The 17097-nt window shown below is 34.1% G+C and overlaps 1 long non-coding RNA gene across 1 annotated transcript in view; it reads left to right on the plus strand.

Annotated features, from left to right (window-relative positions):
• The first annotated feature begins 6728 nt into the window (after window positions 1-6728).
• LOC145679907 (uncharacterized) overlaps window positions 6729-17097 on the plus strand; it is a 55818-nt gene continuing 45449 nt past the window's right edge. Inside the window, exon 1 of the long non-coding RNA XR_014130612.1 lies at window positions 6729-6852. This is a non-coding gene — a long non-coding RNA (uncharacterized LOC145679907). The remainder of the gene's footprint in view (window positions 6853-17097) is intronic.

The following is a 17097-nucleotide window of genomic DNA, read 5'->3' on the forward strand; positions in this document are numbered from 1 at the left end:
CAAGTGAGAAGATCCCAAGAAGGAACATTGCCGTAACTGCAATAAGCCAGTATGAAATGAAATGAAGTTTGTGAGTTTTACGTCCCACGGTTATGCCGGTTAGGCTAAAGAAGACGGTGATGATGAGTAATGAATTAAATTGTGGAATGAAGAAAGTGGGAGGAAACGGGAGAACCCGAGAAAGCCTACGCACACGGTGTTTGTCCACCACAAAGTTCACTTGGCGGGAGCAGGGTTTGAACCTGAGACCCCTATAGCACCAGAGGTGAACGCTCTACCATTGAGCCACCGCGGTGCAATAAGCCAGTATGTGGTGAACATCAGATCAAAATGTGTCATAACTGTGTGTGATTTACGAACCAATCTCACATGTAATGTAAAAGAACTATCCAGTATGAATTCAATATTTCCTAATAACAAAAATAATCAGTGATAAGCTTATATCTAGACTTTCTCAGACGTTTGTTCTTAAGTGTTAATACTGTTCATTTTGCTCTTCTTCTATGTACTTCTAAAAGATTTAAGATAATAGCAGCACCGTAACTTAGATTTTTTTCTGGGGGGCAAGCATTAATACGCGTATTTGGGTCCACTAGAAAAAGTTGTTTTCTAATTCTTGGGCCCCCACTCTTTCCTTTTTCTTGTACTCTTTATGGGCTCCCCAAAGCCTGTGGGCGCTCCCACACGGCAAGGTCTGAGGGGCGGTTACTTACGCCCCTGTGCCCTTTCCATGCTTGACAAATTAATTAAGGAGACAATATTCACAAAGCCAAGACAATATTCTCAAAGCCATACGAATAAATATTTCTAGGGCCCCTAATAGTAGATATTTTTTTTCCTGAAATGGGCCCACCACTCATTTTTGTTTTATTAAATTTTTTATAGTGTTTTGTTTATGCAATGTAGGGAACCTGTTTAATACTTTATTTATAATTTCATGTTCGTATCGTATATGGAGTAAGAAAAGTTTTGTTTAAATGGGACCCCTCGAACGGCTTGGAGCATCCCTAGGTTGCAATTGTTCCCCCTGCCCCCACAGATTACGGCCCTGGATAATAGTGTATTATAATATCATCTAAACAATAAAACTTCAATTTTGGAACCTTGACCAAAGCAACAATAATAATTTCTATATGAATCTTATATTTATCCCTTAAGGGATCCGGGGTTTTTAGGGTATTTTTTAGACTTTCAGTCAAGCAGCTACTGCATCGTCACTATTTATCCTAGGATCATGGTTCATACCTCATTCTCTTCAGAATGAAGCTGGCTTTCAAATGGTACCACTTGCATGCCCATATTATATACCAGATGAGGGAAAATTGATGTCAAAGGAAATTTTTCGGAGGGAATTTTTTCACACTTTGGGCCCCTCTGGAGCGGTTCTGTGCAAACGTAGAGATCTCAAAAAAATCTGACAAATAGTATTTGGTAGACTGAATGTGTGTGCCAAATTTCAAGTTTCTATCTTGAATACTAACGGCGGGAGAAATTTTTACCAAGAATCCCCACAATGCCCCAAATTAGCGCAAAAGACCATGATCTCAGGTAAAAAAAACCTTCCTGAGACATCCCTAATTACCCTACGATCATGTTTCACCCATCATTCTCTTAGAATAGAACTGCCTTTCAGACGTTATGACTCACGTGTCTCCATCATGTATCTAAGGCGGGAAAATCCCGAAGAAAGGGATTTTTTGGTCTAAATATCTCTTTTCAACTTTTTGCCCCTCTGGACATCCCTGTTTTAACGCAGAGATCCGAAAAAAAATCTGATAAATACTACTAGGTGGGCTGAATGTTTATGCACAATTTCAATCTTCTAGGTGCAAAAGTAAGCCCGCCGAAAAAAATATACCGACAATGTCTCATATTCCCCTATACAGAAGTATATTTTGATAAAAATTCCCTGAGACATCCCTAATTACCCTAGGGTCATGTTTCGCCAATCATTTTCTTCAGAATAGAACTGCCTTTCAGACGGTATGACTCACGTGTCTCCATCTTGTATCTAAGGTGGGAAAATCAAGAAGAAAGGGATTTTTTGGTAAAAATATCCCTTTTTTTAACTCTTTGCCCCTCTGGATGCCCCCCCCCTGTTTTAACGCAAAAATCTTTTAAAAATTCCGGTAAATACTACTCGGTGGACTGAATGTTTGTGCAAAATTTCAATCTTCTACGTGCAAAAATAAGCCCGCCAAAAAATAATGAACATAGCCTTAATAAGAGAAAATATATATTTTAAAATTATGACATCATCACCTCCTATGTCTGGACGCAGGAAGGTGTGAAACCATACGTAAGGTCTTCTACAATGCCTCTGGACTTAAAAAACAAAACAAAAGAAAAAAAGGACGAAAAATTTCAAATAGTATAGGAGAGTTATAACGCAATGTACCATGAAACACCCGTATGGTACAAATTGTACCATCGGATCCCTTAAGGGTTATACATTATTATTTAGTGTGTACGTAAATATTACGTATGTTTACCGTTAATGCGTTGATAGTGAAGTTTGCCTTTCTAGGGTTATGCACTAAATGCTAAGTGGGACTGAATCTACATATTAAGATATGTTCCGAACTAGTACAGACCGTATGCTTATACTGACTACGGATCTCGGGACCTCTGGAATATAAGGCGATAACCTAAATCACTACACTGCCGAGGAGCATAGCAATGATCTTCGAGTATAAAGTTCACAATATCTGACCATACAGGTGACGGACGGAAGACATCAATTTAGCTGATGGTACAAATGAAAATAAAATACCTTTTCGTTGAAGATTATTCAAAACATGGAAGATACTCTGGCGGGTGAAAAGAAAATTACTTGGTTTTCATTGCTGGAATCTTAAAGCCTGCTGTCTATCGCCCACATTTTGCAAATGGTTTCTGAAAGTATCCACAAATATTCTCTTCCTTAAGGAAACTTTTCAACGTAAAAGTGTTTAAGGCATTTTGTTTTGAGTCAGAAGCGTACCCAGAAATATTTTTTGTTCATCTGCACAATTTGTAGCTCCTTTTTTCTCATAGGTCTTGGGTAACTGAACTTGATTTCATTATGCTCTGAACGTCCTAAATTGCTTTTTGATTTGGATTGTGCGTCATCACGAGGATAAGTTTCATTTCAAACCTTATTCGCCTGCTTAAAAACGGAAGGGGAAAACTAAGATTTCCGTTTTCAACGGAAATATATATAAAGTGATCAGCATAGATAGCAAGAAGCAGTTTATTTATTTATTTATTTATTTGTAAAAGGCATACAGGATTACAATCCTACAATAGCCTTATTAACATAATACTTTAATACGATACCATTATTCTAAAATAAAATACGCAAGAAAGTAAAATAAAATAAGCAAGCTACAGACAAACCGAGACAAGATAAAAAAGATAAAAAAATACAAATAAAGATACAACAAACAAAAAATAAATGTAAGTATAAACACTTTCCTGCAATTTGTACATATATTAGAAATGCACTACAAATAATAATTTGAATTCATTATTTCAATTTCAATTCAATACTATTCCATATAAAAGGACATACCAATAGTGTTTTAGTTAGTGTTATAATCTTTCGAGTGTACACATTACGAGCAAAATGCATTTCAAAACATTAGCCCAGAGAGTTACAAATCCATACATAATTGCTTAATTTTTGCATGAAAATATGATTCAGTATCAAAAAATATTTTACAATATTTCGACCCAAAATTATATAGTTTTAAAGTTCTAACAATCGATGAATTTTTGTTTTGAGTAGTTCTTGAAAATGAAACACAAGAGAAGAGATCGTATCTAGGCCTAAGGCCTGGTACATATAACGAAACCTGAGAGAGTAAAGAAGGACAATCTATTCTATTGTTGAATAGTTTTTTCAGAAAAATTAAGGACAGTACTGATCGGCGAACCCTGAGTGAAGTTAGTCTAAAGTATTCTCTTAGTATAGTATTGGGTAAATAATATGGGCACTATCTATTATTAACCTTGTAGTACAAAAACCTTCAAAATTTATTTTGAATATGTTCTATATCATGTATATGTTCTTTATAATATGGATTCCAAATAACAGCTGCATAATCCAATTTACTCCTAATTAAACTATTATAGAGAATTATAGGAATTTCTGGTTTCTTAAAATACTTAGTATTTCTAATTATAAATCCTAGCAACTTGTTTGTATTACTTACTAACTCCTTATAGTCAGTTGTAAACGATTATTTTGTATCAAAATAAATTCCAAGATCTTTAATTGAATTAACTTCCTCGAGTTGATAATTATCAATTGAGTAATTTGCTGTAGAATTTTTCTTCCTTATGTAAGACATAACTTTACATTTGTTTATATCCTCGTTTCTTGTAGATACGAGGATAATTCATAAAGTAATGCCTCCAAGGTAATACGTTTATTTGTGTTTGACAGATAGCACCGATGCAGGTATCAGTGAAAAGCTTGCAATGTCAGCTACAAATAACAACATCATTTTTCAACGTAGTTCCGATTATGGTCAACACACTTCCGCCAACGCGAAACAAAGTTTTTCATGACGTCGGCGAAGAATTGTGGTGGCTGCTGGTGACACCATTGTCGAACTGCTGCTTCCACTGTAGCGTTGGCCCTTAAGTTTGAAGAGCCAAAAATTCGCAGGGCGCAAGATCCGGACTATAGGCAGGATGAGGCAGAATGTCAACAACATATTGCAAGCAGATGGGACAACTTTGAATATTTAAGGGGAGGAGAGGACCTGTGGCGGTACTCCACCGACTGACGCTTCGTTTTCGGGTCGTAATGATGTATCCACGACTCGTCACCGGCGATGAATGTTCTTGGGCGCACAACCTTCTTCAGTCAGAAATTCAATGACATCCTGGTGCTTCAACCAGGCGTCACCAGGGAATGCCATAGATTGCTCCATTACTCTGGAACAAGAAGAGATAAAAAGGTGAAACAAGTGACATTCTATAGCTTAAACATCAGTGCATTAATGACAAATAGTTTTGAATGTTTGTTGTACTATTGGACAAGTAGTGGGATTGCAGCATCACTTTCCGAATCATCCCCGTATCTCCAGTCCATCTCTCAAACCATTATCCTTTTATTGCAACCGTTAAGTCTTAGATCTGTTGCTTTCTGTTTCAATATTGAATTCGCTCAGTTTTGAAATTTTGAAGTTTACCTTAGTTTCCAATGTAAATCAAACACATTTGTTTTCGTAATGTCTACCACATTGAGACTGATAACCTCATCCAGCTTTCATACAACCTTTCTCCCATCTCTCATCATAGGATTTTTTTAATGTATAAAATATTAGACTTGTAGCAATTGTTTTGTGCCAAAATCTCTCAATCTGCACGTTAATCTTTAATTAATCTTAAAAGGAATATTTTCAACATTCCAATACAGTAATTGTTTCTCATTAAAACACTTTCCATTCACCAATAAACCCTTCAATAAAGAGAATTAGAAGTTCTCTTTCCAAGAAAATGAATGATTCAGAGATTACTAAATAGGATTGGAAATAGTTTCTTCCTCTGAAATTGCTTCAACATGAGATAATTATTTCTATAGCGCTCATTAGTAAACATGTGTTTGATTTGCGCGTTGCAGAAACTTTGCTTTCATTTTAAGCTGTAAAGTATTTCGTGTTATGTAAGTGAATCCCTTTGGAAAGTACTTTCTGGATCGCAGCATGGAGGGAACTACTTATTTCCCTCCTAGAGTGATAACGCAAGTAAGGATCAAAAGTTATTTCCAGTGTTGTCAAATGGTAAACACCAGTGATGGTTGGTGAACGACGAACTGTGAAGCTTTCTGCAAGTTTATTGAGCTAAGATGTTTGCATAATAGAACTGATGTGTACAGAAATTACAAACTGTTTGGAGTCTTACAGACGTGAGTTTCTAAAGCATAATGAATTTCCGATGTTCCTTTAATAAATGTCGGAGGCTTCGGAATACTCGACAGCATTACTAATCCACACTATTTTCAGAAGAATTGTACACTCATGTCCAAAATTATTGTCGCATATCTATAACTGTCTTCTAGTAAGAACATAATTTGATAATGATTTTGCAGGGTACTTTTAATACTAATACTATGTGTATAATCGGTAAATGTATATTTGTGGTAAATTTCATAGGAAAATAATTATAAATAGGAGAACTAGAATGTGTAAAACAAAATGTTGCTAAATGGAGAAGAAAGTTTTATTATCATTGTATTGTTTTTATTTACTGCTCTTTTGACATGAAATTTGCCACATACATGTCTTTGCCGATTATACATTACTAACATTATAAGAAATTCCTGGCGAATTCGTTATCCAATTATATTCCTACAACAATATATTTATAGACATGCGACAATAATTTTGGACATGAGTGTACCTTAACGGTCTTAATCTTTAGCCTCAGTGAAATAATGATAAAAGAAATGGAATGTACACATTAATACTAAGGAATTATAATGTAATGTTTCTATATTATAAAATACTCAAAATTTTAACATATTTTGGACATTTATTTTGGCTGTTATAAAATAAGGACGAGGCAATCAAGCTATTTGTTTAAGGAAATAAAAACAGGTAACGTAGGCATCACACTACAGTTATAGGAAGTTTTCCTATAAGGAAATAACGGAGTAAGGAATTTCGTAAGAAGGCCTGAGCTAAGCTCTAAGCGACAACCAGGAAGCGTCCGGATCCCGGAAAAGAATGATGTTTCTTGATAACAAGAGTTCACTCGGGGAATTTAATTTAAGATCTGGTAGTAAAAAGTCAACGTTAGGAGATTCATCAAAGCTGAATTAGCCAATGAGTGTTACATCTATTTACAATGTTAGGTTAGGTAGGTACAAGTTTCTGTGTCATTACAATTTCGTAATTTTTTGAAATTAAGACTATTTCGAGTTCTGATAACTTGTGGTGTGATGTCAAAAATATCCAAAGAAATTGATTTTTATTATTTCGTTTCTTATCCTAACAAATTCTTAAGCTATTTTAATACACGATGTTACAAATTTCTGATGAGCTATGCTCCGTCCCCAAGCATAAAAGTTTCTAAGGTACTAAGTTATTTCAGTTTCAAATTTGTAGCTACGTTATAGTGGAGACGATTAAAATGCTAATTAAATTCTTAATAAGTACGTATAACAATTATTGGTACCACAGATATTAAAAATCCAAACTATACAGAACACGTAAATGAAGTTGGAAGTTGAACCAGACTCCGGAATACACCTTTGTAACCGCGATATTACTGATTCCGTGTTGTATTGAGACACGATATAATGAGTTTCTATTATAGAGGGTGATCCAATATGACCTCCCACATTTTAAAGGCTAACAAAACAAAATATATTGCAGGTAGAAATGTGTTTATTAAAGAGACATAAAAGACTACTGAAAACGGTTTGTAATCGCTTTGTTCTGATTTGAAATGTGACAATAAGTACAATTTGAATACGATTTCTGAAGGCTACAGTTTGTAATTGTTCAATATTCTCAGACATACGATCACTTTTAAGTCAGCTAGATTATTATTTTTTTTTTTCAATGCTGAGCCCATTGTTCGGAACTTCTTAAGTGGAATAGCAAACTTCAAGCGAGAAGCTCTTTGCACAGTAATCACAGAACTGCTGCTTTTGAAAAACATTTTAAGTGCATACGCGAGATGAGCTTCAGATCGAACGATAATGACGACAGAAAACAGTAGGAGTATATGGTGAGCAAAAATGATTACCTCTTCCACCGACAACACTACAGCAGATAAATAAGTGTTGTTGTTGTTGTTTTTTTTTTTTTTTTTTTTTTAAATTGGGTATTATTGACAATAACTGTATTGTCACTTGATGTGTCATTTCAACACACAAGAGAACAGAATAATTCAAATCAAAACAAAGTAATTGCAAACTATTATCAAAACTATTTTATATTTTGGAATAAACAGATTTATATCCTCAATACTTTTGGCTTTATTAGCTTTAAAATGTGAAAGGAGATTTTATTAGGCTACCCTGTATATAGTTCCACCAGCAACTGAACTTAAATCTCCTGGGTCATAGGCGAGAATGCTATCATTTACACATAAAGGAGACTAAAGTGTCTTTCGAAGGAAACAGTACAATATTTCGAAAGCTCAGCTCAAAACAAATATGAAAATAACCCACCAACGTTTAAAACAAATCAGAAAATCAATCTACTGTTTAGAGGTTATTTTTTAATATTGTTTGAATCAATTCTATCCAAATATTTATTCATTAAATATCGTAGAACATTCATCATTACTTTTATTTGCACAATTTGAGGATATAAACAGCTATTTTGTTCCCATAACATAAAATGAGAAGATACGTATACGTATTTGACAAATATGAAGCGTAACCAAATACGTATTTAATGAATTACATCTTTACAATTAGATTGAATCAAATTAACAGGGCTTTTCAGGCTTTTAAAATCCTGTCCAATTAAGTGCGTATGGTCTAGATAATTTTGCATAACCATGATAAAAAAAAGAGGAAAAAAGAAAAATGAAATAAATACCTTTTTAGCATATACATTGGCTCGCGTAATTCTGTTTGCGCAATTTTTTAATCACTGATATATCAACTGAAAGATCGCAATTATGTGATGGAAAATGTACATACATAAAGCGCTCATTAGATGCTTTGTTACCTAGATTGAAAACCTCACAATTAGCTGTTTTATTTAACTTGATGTAGAATCTTATTTCCTGCAACTCTATCCATCACGACTCTGGAACTCACTAAAGAAATAATAAACACTTCTGACCAGAGTATATACACTTGTTTATTAAAAACTAAATTCCACTGAGTTAGTGTTTGATGAAGACAACGTTACGTTGTTGAAACTGTTACACTGGAATTTAGTTTTTAATAAACAAGTGTATATACTCTGGTCAGAAGTGTTTATCATTTCCTGGTATAGCCTACGATTTTATGCTCATATTTATGGAGAAAATCACTTCAGAAGAGTCCTGATAAAATGGGTAAGTGTAGAAAGACCTAAGTCAAAAGATCCCTTGTCAAAGAAACTCGATTTAAAATTACCTGTGCCAAAGATATTCAAATTCAGAAGAACCCAAATCGAAAAACTCCTGCATCATAGGATCCCAATCTTAACCGATCGTATTAAAAGGATTCAAACTGATTAGAGATAATCTTACCCAAGAAGAGCGTTTCTGATGGATAAAGGAGAATGAACGTAAATTTTCAATTCAAATGGTTATTTAATTCATATGCTTTTAATTCGGTTATGGTATGTGTTATTTATGATTTACATAGAACAGGATGTACGTGATAGGTATTGTAACTATATCAATACCTAACCTTAAAAAAAAAGAAACTTAGGTATGATGATTTGTGTACTAATGTTTATGAATATTTTTTTCGGTTGAAATGTGAGAATAGGATTATGGGATTTTTGGATTTTAATGTTTGCAATAGGATTTTAACGTGTGTAATTTTACGTTTAGTTGTGTTTATTGAGTTTTTTTTAAACATTGATGTATGATTGGGCATTGACAAATATGAAATAGGTATACTCATTTCCAAAATTATTTCGAATGTCTATAAATATGTTGTTGTGGGAATATAATTTGATAACGAATTCCCCTGGTATTTCTTATAATGTTAGTATATGTATAATTGGTAAAGACATGTTTGTGGCAAATTTCGTGTCAAAAGAGCAGTAAATATGAACAATAAAACGAAAATAAAACTTTCTTGTTCATTTAGCAACATTTTGTTTTTACTCATTCTAATTTTCATATTTATGATTCTTTTCCTATGAAATTTACCACAAATATACATTTCCCGATTATACATATAGTATCAGTATTAAAAGTACCCTGCAAAATCATTAGCAAATTATATTCTTACAAGAAGACAGTTATAGATATGCGACAATCATTTTGGACATGAGAGTACATATTTTAGATCATTGATGTAGAGAATAGATGATCGATAGAACTTAATATAAGACTTTTTTAAACTTTACTACGATGTTCTTTGATAAGCTTTTTATTGTAATTATTTTTGATTTGGAAAGCGAAGTAGTTTTGATTTTTGATTAGAGCTGAGGTTATGACTTTTTTTTTTGTATTTGTCCTGAAATTGTACTTATGAACTTATTTTTTCCAATCTTAATTATGAATGTATAAATTTACATGTTGACTTGTGAAAGGTAGATGACTTTAGTGCTTGGCAACAATTTTAAAGACAGAATTACATTTTAGTTTTTATAGGTAAAGAATGAATTATTTAATTACAATTGTGTTTTGAAATCTATATATATAAAAGAGAACGTACAAAATCCTTTGTCCGCTCATCACGCTAATACGGCTGAACCAATTTCTTTCATTTTTGGGGGGTTATTAGGATTTGGACCCTAGATGGTTTTTATCATATCACTTTAATTTTTAATTACCAGTGTCTTGAGATAATTGACCATTCAAGTGTCCATAACGTACAAATCCTTTGTTATTAGTTCATCATAGGTAAAAATAAACGTATTTATATGCAACCCGCATGACCGTGTCACTCGGCGGGTTAACATAAATGACAGGCGATATACAGCGGAAAATAGCTTGAATCTTCTGTTTAAAATTTTTTAATTGATTTGCTTATTTTTACAGACACTTTTACAATATGCCAGCACCGGGATGACCGCAGCGAAGCGGGGCGGGTTAACATAAATGACAGGCGATATAATGTTAAGATTTACTGCAATCTTCTATGGTTTTTATCATATCACTTGAAAGCGAAAAAGTAAAAATTATCTAAGTAACAAAGTTTATTGCGTTCCGGGGTGACCGCAGCGAAGCGGGGTGAACGCTGCTAGTATTTAATAGTTTCTTTTGCAGTTTTTGAAAGCCAATTGAAGAGTAATGAACTAAGAGTACAATCACGGACAAAAATTTAATAATTATGTAGAATAGCGTAAATGACATTAATTTGATACTTTTTGTGTTACATCAGACACTAGTTATCTTGAATATGAAAGTGTTGAAAAAGTAGTATAGTGAAGAATTATATAAGAGAAGGAGTCCTAACAGACGTATCAACACAGAGGCCAAACTGCTTAAGCTACAAAATTGAAATTTGGACAGTGGGTAGAATTTATGACGTAAGGTACCTCTAAGGAATGATTTTCGGAAATTCGAAAGGAAAGGAAGGAGAATTATAGAGGTGTCAATTATTATATTAAAATGTCCATATCGGAATTTCTGAGACATTAAATTTCACACATGGACTTCTCATTTAAAATAATAAGATATCTATTTCGGCATTTTTCGGTATTTGATCTAGAAGAGAAGAAAATAGTGTGAACAGGAAAGAGGGTTGAGATTACAGTTGTCATAATAAGATGCCTATATCTCGGAATGTCTTAATGTTAAAGACATGAAATTTGGTATTTGGACTTTTTATTTCAACCAATTACATATGTGTTTCAAAGTTTTTAAATATTTGTCCTAGAAGGGGCAAAATGAGGTGAAAAGAAAGAAGGTTATAATAATAATAATAATAATAATAATATATATATATATATATATATATATATATATATATATATATATATATATATATAAAATATCAGTGTATCGGTAACCCTTAAGGGTCTTCACTACAGCAAAGTTAAACCAATGTTAATTTTAGAGTTTTTCTGTGATATCTGCAAAACAAATAAAAATATTCAAAAAGCAGAAACTAGACAATACGATTTTGCGTGTGATACCGTTATTACAACTCATCTATCTGTTTTCGATTTGGAGCTGTAGATAGATTTAGTATTTTGGGAGGTTCTGTAAATAGCGGCATACCAAAAGCAGATAAGTAAACTATGGTAAAGGTATCACATGCAAAATCATATTGTCTAGTTCACTATGTTTCTGCTTTTCGAATATTTTTTATTTGTTCTGAAGATATTACAGAAAAACTTTAAACTTAGTGATAGTTCAATTTCGCTGTAATGAAGACCCTTAATATTAGAGTCATAAAATAAAATTTTGTGTTAGGACTTTTAATCTATAATAATTAAATACATATTCAACATTTTTGTTTTAGATGTTTGACCTGTAAGGAAAAGAAAGTGCGTAAGATATTTACTTAAATTGTCCCTACGAGATGTTCATTTTTTTTGCAAGACTTATCGAATTTTATATGAGGTTGAGGAGAAAGAATTCAATATATCACCCACAGTAATACGTAATGACATTTGCTAGTTTAAAGATAATTAGAAACAAAATGAACCCGTTTATTACTAAGTTTAAGAAGAAATTGCATTCATAGAAATGTGATGAAAGGAAATGTGGAATAGAAAGCAGGGAAAGGAACAGTTTTACTGGTGATCAACATGGCAGCATAATTGGATTATTTTAATTTCGCCTGTTGGTGCGCATAGTACAATCCATTACTCAGTTTTAGTTTTAGAGACTTCTCGATTTAGGATTGAATCGGTGCATCTCATGTAATATCTCAACCGCTAGCTGAAAACATCCTGAAGCTAGATAAACAGAGGGTTATTAGTAACTTTTATAATGTTATAAAAGTTACAATTTGGTGACAATACTAATACAGTGAAACCACCCTTAACGGACAACTATTAATGACGGACTATTCCATAGTACGGACAATTTTCTTTTTTTTGTACAGATAAAAATATATGCTGTATAACAGAACAAAATCCTATCTTTTACAGAAACTTCCAGATAAGGAAAAGGACATTCTTTTTTTCTTCTAAACATTTTAGTAACGGACACCCTTAGAGATTGTAACCATACTTATATTACGGTAACTTCGTTATCTTTTTAATTTCAATTAAAAAATATATAACCTCAAATTTAAAAACTAGCGTATATGTATGGGTGGGAGAGGAGACCATATCGATCGGTTCCCCCGATATTAATTTTAGTGGTTTCGTAATTCCACACTGAAATATAAAAAGGATACGTAATCCATTATCGTTACTAACAAGCAATACTATAAAAATAAATCTCTTAATAGTACTAGTAGGATTTGAGTTCATAAAATAATACTCGTACAACCGATCTCCTTTAGAAATTCAAAAAGTATATTTAAACTTTCGAGAACCCAATAATCAACATTATATATATATTTAACAATTCAACAAGCGGTATTGCATTATGGTCTTCATGATAGCGGAAAGAGAATTTAAACAGAGTTAAGTTGAATTTCAGTTTAGTGCCCCTTTGAGACGTGAATCTATGTGAGACGTGAGTTCATGATTAACGTGGAATCCGAACCACATGAGCTCCCGCCGGGAATCGAACCCGGGTCTCCCGCGCCAAGCAGAATTTAAACAGATTCAATCTTAAACTATTATCCAACTAGCAGCGTTCACCCCGCTTCGCTGCGGTCACCCCGGAACGCAATAAACTTTGTTACTTAGATAATTTTTACTTTTTCGCTTTCAAGTGATATGAAGCGTTCACCCCGCTTCGCTGCGGTCACCCCGGAACGCAATAAACTTTGTTACTTAGATAATTTTTACTTTTTCGCTTTCAAGTGATATGATAAAAACCATAGAAGATTGCAGTAAATCTTAACATTATATCGCCTGTCATTTATGTTAACCCGCCCCGCTTCGCTGCGGTCATCCCGGTGCTGGCATATTGTAAAAGTGTCTTTAAAAATAAGCAAATCAATTAAAAAATTTTAAACAGAAGATTCAAGCTATTTTCAGCTGTATATCGCCTGTCATTTATGTTAACCCGCCGAGTGACACGGTCATGCGGGTTGCATATAAATACGTTTATTTTTACCTATGATGAACTAACAAAGGATTTGTGGACACCTGAATGGTCAATTATCTCAAGACACTGGTAATTAAAAATTAAAGTGATATGATAAAAACCATCTAGGGTCCAAATCCTAATAACCCCCCAAAAATGAAAGAAATTGGTTCAGCCGTATTAGCGTGATGAGCGGACAAAGAATTGTACGTTCTCTTTTATATATATAGATAGATTAACAGCGAAAACTATTCTGCCTCAGTAACAGCTAACTTGTTCTAATTAGTCACGCAGATTGGTAATAATGCAGAAATCTAATTCAATTGATAATAAAAAAAAAAACCAACGTAAAAAGCTATAGGCAAAGTGCCTAAAACTAACAAAATGGCAAATGGCCCTTTAAATGTAAGAATAATATAATAAAGGAAGGAAAAGCATGTAACTTGCGTACCTCGCTGCCTTATTAAACCAATCCGTGCTATCAAATAGAACAACTAGCCGATATGAGGTTACACCACTCCACTTTAAATTTCGTGAATACATTCGAATTTTAAACTTCAACAGAATTATACTTTGAATATCACTCGTAGATTATGTATATAGAATAATCTTTTTTGATATAATAACTCGATTACAAATTATGATAATAGTAGCGAAAAAAATACATTATACTTCCTCCCTCGAACGTTCCAGCACAACTATGGCCACTTATAGAGAGATCCCATTCGTCGTGCTAGTACGTCCCACCAGAGGGCATAACCAACCAAAAAACAAAAAATAGGCAGAAACGAAAAAGCTTTTTCGGTACAAAATAATATAATATTATAAATTATTCCTAGAGACACCTTTTTATAAATATCTAATAACCAGTAACATAATATCCATAAAATCCATGGATTATATGTTACAAGATGAAGACGGACATCCAACATTTTTTTCTTCCCAACATTTTAGTAACGGACATTCTCAAATATGAAGACGGACATTCTTCTGTTTCTTCCCAACATTTTAGTTACCTTTTCACAATGGAAAAAATTCAGTTCATACATGTTTAGTACAGAAAATAATTTCTGCAATTTTAAAATAAATCTGCAATACAGTACAATAAACTCAAAATTCCTTCCATAACTTCCATGATTGGTGAGCTCTACACCTCAATTTTAGTATTTAATAGTAACGTTGTACGTTTTTATTGCGTTACCTTTTATTTTAGTAATCAGTTTGCGAGTTAACGTTTATTTATAGGGCAATAATATGAGAAGAATATTATCACACATGTTGTTTATTTTGCAGTACACGCCGATATAGAGATATCTCCTCAAGGGATACTTTTATTTTTGTACAGAGGGAGATTTCTTCCTCGTACCCAAGTAATTCGAATATTGAGTACTATATTTCTATATTAGTCTCTATTTATTTTCATCACGTATGTACGTATTTACTGTATTCTTCATATAATTACCGCATGACTGTGACTAATCTAACCTTGTGTAACCACTCAGTAGAGAACACCTCTCATTTGCTGACAAACAGCCATGTCGGATTGTTGTCCGTTATTCACACGGATTACTGAATTACTTTTAAAAAAGCCCCTTAACGTAACTTATGAAAATAATATTTCACTGTAGCTCAGTGTGTTTGTATAAAGTGCAAAAGGGATCTGCTTATTTGCCGGGTCTATTTAGAGCCAATCTTTACCTAATGTAAGATTTATGCAGCCGCTTTTCATATGATGTAAGTATTTCTTCGCACGTTTTCCTTACGGCGACTAACAGAAAATACCTTGGATATCAAAGGAATTCCCGTTCCTCTAAGAATCTTTTACTTTTACCAGAATGGAATTTCACAGACGCGTGTTTATTAGTTTGCTTTGTTGCAGAAGAGGCTAAATTTGCCTTGCAGCTAAACATAACGTTTGCTTTCACTACCTTCCCAATCTGCTTATTCACATCAAGAAGCATGAGTTGGTTGTTCGTACTCTGATCAAACTATGAGCTATGGACTTCAATTCTCTAATACTTTAAGAAGAAAGATACTTTTTCATGCATCATCATCATTATCACAGGTATTCTGTAGTTATTGGCCGGTCAATTTCACAACTAAGAAGCTTTCATGTTGCACGACCTTCAGCTAACTTTTTCACCTTCACGTACGATTTTTCTGTTTTGATATCATCCATTAATTTTCGCCTCGTTCGCTTCTTCCTCTCTTTTTTGTCACTACAGAGGTTGTTCAGTCTACATTTGACAAATTTCGATTTAACATTTAGAAGAATCCATGGTGCCAGGTCCGTAAGTGCTCGATGTGTTTTCCTCGGTTCCTAACAATAGCCCAACAGCGTAATTTCCACTGTAATAGGCTTCTCTGAAGAACAGGGAGGGAAATCTTGTCCCATTCCCTTTGCACTGCTTTCCAAAGTTCTTCCACAGTTCTCACACGCCGTTTTCCAAAAGCCCACTTCAGCAATAGAAAAAAATCTACAATAGTCCATAGGACTTGCATCTGGAGATTTAATAGGTACCTCATTGAAAGGTATCACCTGTATACCACTTGCCTCTTCCATCTCCCTGTAAAATGCGAGGGACTATCGTGAGCTATGTGATGAGGCCTTGTTCATCTGAATGCTCACCAGATTGGCGTCATTTCCTTACATTGTTGGAATCTCATGCTCGTAGATCGGCTGCATGATCTGCTCCTGAAAATTCTGCGAATTTATTTTGCAGTTCTTCGCCACCCTACGAATCTTCAGTTTACCTCGGTAACAGTAGCCAGTAACGACCATGAACCCTTTTGGGAAGGATTCTTTACAGACACGGGCCCACCTTCTGAAGTTCTTGGCGTCTTTCTCTCGGTATATGATGGCTCTCGGTTTGCCGCAGTAAAGGTAAATACATGCTTCATCGAGTGTTACGAGGTACATTCACCTTTGTTTTCTAGATGCCGTTCGTACAGCTTTCGGGCGTTACACTTTCGTTTCTTTTGGTGGGCATCCGCGAGAAGATGGCCGCGAGCTTTCATGACTTTTCCCAGCTTGAGTTGATAGTGTAACGTCCGGCTCACAGTCCCCAAAGACACGTCAAGACGATTAGCCATACACCTTTGTGTTTTCGGATTTTCTTGCATTGCCATTTTGCGAAGTTTCCTCTGCATGGTGGAGGTGGCCTTGGTGCATTCCCGCTTCCTAGGCAACTTCGTTAGTGATCCAAATGGTGGAGCTTCGTTGCCCTTGTACTTTTTAATAACATTTTTTATTCCACTTAAACTGATGTTGCAACCATTCTTCTTGCACTGTTTTCTAATGACAGAAACACTAAAGTG

Source organism: Thermobia domestica, chromosome 2 (genome assembly GCF_964235325.1).
Source record: "Thermobia domestica chromosome 2, izTheDome1.hap1.1, whole genome shotgun sequence".
Taxonomy (NCBI): domain Eukaryota; kingdom Metazoa; phylum Arthropoda; class Insecta; order Zygentoma; family Lepismatidae; genus Thermobia; species Thermobia domestica.